The sequence below is a fragment of the Austrofundulus limnaeus genome, unplaced genomic scaffold, assembly GCF_001266775.1.
Source record: "Austrofundulus limnaeus strain Quisiro unplaced genomic scaffold, Austrofundulus_limnaeus-1.0 Scaffold129, whole genome shotgun sequence".
Taxonomy (NCBI): Eukaryota; Metazoa; Chordata; class Actinopteri; order Cyprinodontiformes; family Rivulidae; genus Austrofundulus; species Austrofundulus limnaeus.
In genome coordinates this window covers 234,098-236,925 of record NW_013952531.1, presented here as the reverse complement: position 1 = coordinate 236,925, position 2,828 = coordinate 234,098, and the positions used below count along the sequence as shown (strand labels likewise).

Below are 2,828 nucleotides of genomic sequence, written 5' to 3'. Positions count from 1 at the left end.
TTTTACTATTTTAACCCTTTGTCAAGTCTTTTGACACTTGCAGCTAGTCTTGTAAAAATAGCTTAAAGCTAAGTTTWGCTACTTTTAGCATACCTTTTGCAGTTTTTATCAAGCCTCTTGTTGCTTTTTAAATCGGTTTCTGCTACTTTTAGCAAACATTTTATTATTTTTAGCTTGCATTTCTCTTTTTGCTTCTATGTAGCCTTTTTAAATTTTATCTTCTAGCTAGTTGTTGCTACTTTCAGTATTCCTTTTGTTTGTTTTCTTTTCACTAGTATTTTCTTTTTTTTTTGCTTTTTTTCTTCTAGCTAATTATTGCTACTGCTATTGTTATTTCACATTGAACGAATTGTTTTCATAAATGCAATAAATAAACCATCACATGTAAATATTGTAATTAGGTGAATATTAATCAATAACCAACATTAATCAGTATAACACAGAAGTAAGTTCTTGTGGTGGGTCACTGCAGCTGTCCCATGCAGAGAAAATCTAACAAACAAATTAAAACTAACTTTAGTTCTGTCGTGTTTGAAAAGTAAATCTCGRGCAAACTGAAGGGAAATTTGACCATTTTTTATGAAATAGAACCAGGCAAGAAAAGAAATGCCAAAGTGAACATGCAGCATGGACAATAACTGCAAAATTACAACATTTGAATGAAAGGAAATATCCTGATTTGTTTTAATCYTACATAGACCAAGTCCTTATCCTCTTGTGATTATTTATTATTTTATTTGTGTTTTCGCTGAAAGAGTCTGGAATTCAAAGCCGTGAAATATTTTTAATCTTTACTCTTTATCTGCTCTTCTTTTATTTGTTTACCTGTGTTAAACGGTCACAGACAGGAGTGTTTTTTTATTTTTAGTCATTTTTAAGGGCAATATTTTATATAATTTAAATGAGCTTTCTCTGTAAATCCAGATCCAACACTGTAAACTCCTGTTTTCAGATGGAAATAACTGTTTATCATCTCATCTCAGCCTGTTTTTTGTGCTGAGTATCTGTTCAAACAAGATGTTATTAATACTCCCACTTTGCATGGAGGAGCAGTGCCGTCATTCCTGCCGACAGTTTCAGGAACACAGAATTTGAAAAACAAATATTGGCTGCAGGTATCTTATGCAAAGCTCAGGAAGCTTTTTTAAAACGACCAAATGGACTCAGTTGATTCTGTTTCCTGCACAACCTCTGATGCAGAAAGGTGAGAAATAAAATACCTTTTGATGAAAGTTGATTACTTTTTAAATGCTTCTTTTTATAATATTTATTCTGGTATTTTCACTCATCRAGTCTGAAGCTTAGAGACAGAAAACATGAGTCGGCACATCTGGATGACTCAGATTTTACTGGTGGGCTTTTTGTGCATTTTTCCAACATGTAAGTGTTCAAACTATAATAACTGAATTTCATGAAAAACARTAGTAATTTATTTTATCTTGAAGGTTTTTCTCTCACTTATATTCTGTCCTCAGGCCTGAAGACCCAAAATCTGAACACAGGTTATTGTTTGGTTTTGTTTTTTTTGTTTTTTTCAGAATTTGCAACTTATTTCAACTCAGTTTTACTTTGTGTGGATTTTTCCAAKTTCTGTTTAAAAATTGTGAATCAACAAATCTTCATAATCATAATGTTCATAAATGAGAAATGTTTGTTTTCTTGACACGTTTTTTTTTTTTTAAAGGGAAAAAAACAGTTCAAAGAATTAAGGAGCTGAGAACATGTTTAACTGCCGGAAACACTGCTGGGATCATTGCTGATAACTTTTATGGCATCATTAACGCATCCAAATACGGGTCAAGTATTTCAGGTAAGTCCAGTTAATATGTTTGTTATTCATAACAATGAATAATATGAGAAAGTGCTTTTTAACTAAGCACTTCCTTCACACATACAAACACACACATACAGTATACACAAAGCAGAGATCTGGAGCCCAGCTGGTGACGATGGATTATTGAATCATTTAAAACGTCTGTACATCTGTTTTAGAAATGAGTATTTCTGCTACATCTTTACTTCATTTAGATTCCCACAAAGCAGACAGGTGTGGGGCAGATCTGGTGTCAAGCTGCCACTGCTGCCCTGTCAGGTGGTTTGTCTGTGGGCCAGGTCTGGCTGTTAGGTTAAGGTTCCACATCTGGCCCTAATGTAGTTTGTTTTCTGTGGCCTACCACTGTATTATCAGCTTGCCTTGAAGTTGCTTTTAAAGAAATTAATATTTTTGATGATATTTGTTTAGGTGACTGCATAATATTTCTACAGAGAAACTTTAAAAAACAAGGTAAGAAGCTTCTGCTTTTTTATTTGTTTTGGGTTGTTTTTTTTTTCACCACAACTTCAGCTTATTGAAAAATGCATTTTTTATTTTATTTATCAGAAAAATTGTGGAAAGAATGGCCACAAGTGCAAAGGAATACGACATTCATGTTACTTTACATCCCAAAATATCTGGCCCAGGCCAACGTGAACATTTACGCTCGTGCTGGAAAAAACAACTCTGCAGGTGATTTGACAGAAAACACATTTTAAAACATAAAAAGCACAGAAATACATTTGTTCTTTTGTATAAAAAGTGTGTAAAACAAATTTATCCAAAAGGTAACAGAACAGAATTATTGTGCTTAAACAGAAGAAGCTGACAACATTGTGGTTGTTCCTATGTTCCCTGGTACGATACCGATGTTTTTTCATTTGAAGGAGGAGCCAAGGATCTTTCAAAACTTCCATTATATACCCAGAAAACATGGGAAACCAGGAAACATAGTACCAAAGAACATAGGTACCAGGGTTCTAGGAAACATAGGTACCAGGAAACATAGGTACCA

General features: G+C 33.6%; 1 long non-coding RNA gene across 1 annotated transcript; it reads left to right on the top strand.

Annotated features, from left to right (window-relative positions):
- Window positions 1-1,112: 1,112 nt before the first annotated feature.
- LOC106522413 (uncharacterized) lies at window positions 1,113-2,495 on the top strand. The gene is made up of 6 exons (XR_001310785.1): window positions 1,113-1,204; window positions 1,294-1,380; window positions 1,476-1,502; window positions 1,685-1,810; window positions 2,243-2,284; window positions 2,381-2,495. It is a non-coding gene; the product is annotated as an uncharacterized LOC106522413 (long non-coding RNA).
- The last annotated feature ends 333 nt before the right edge of the window (window positions 2,496-2,828 follow it).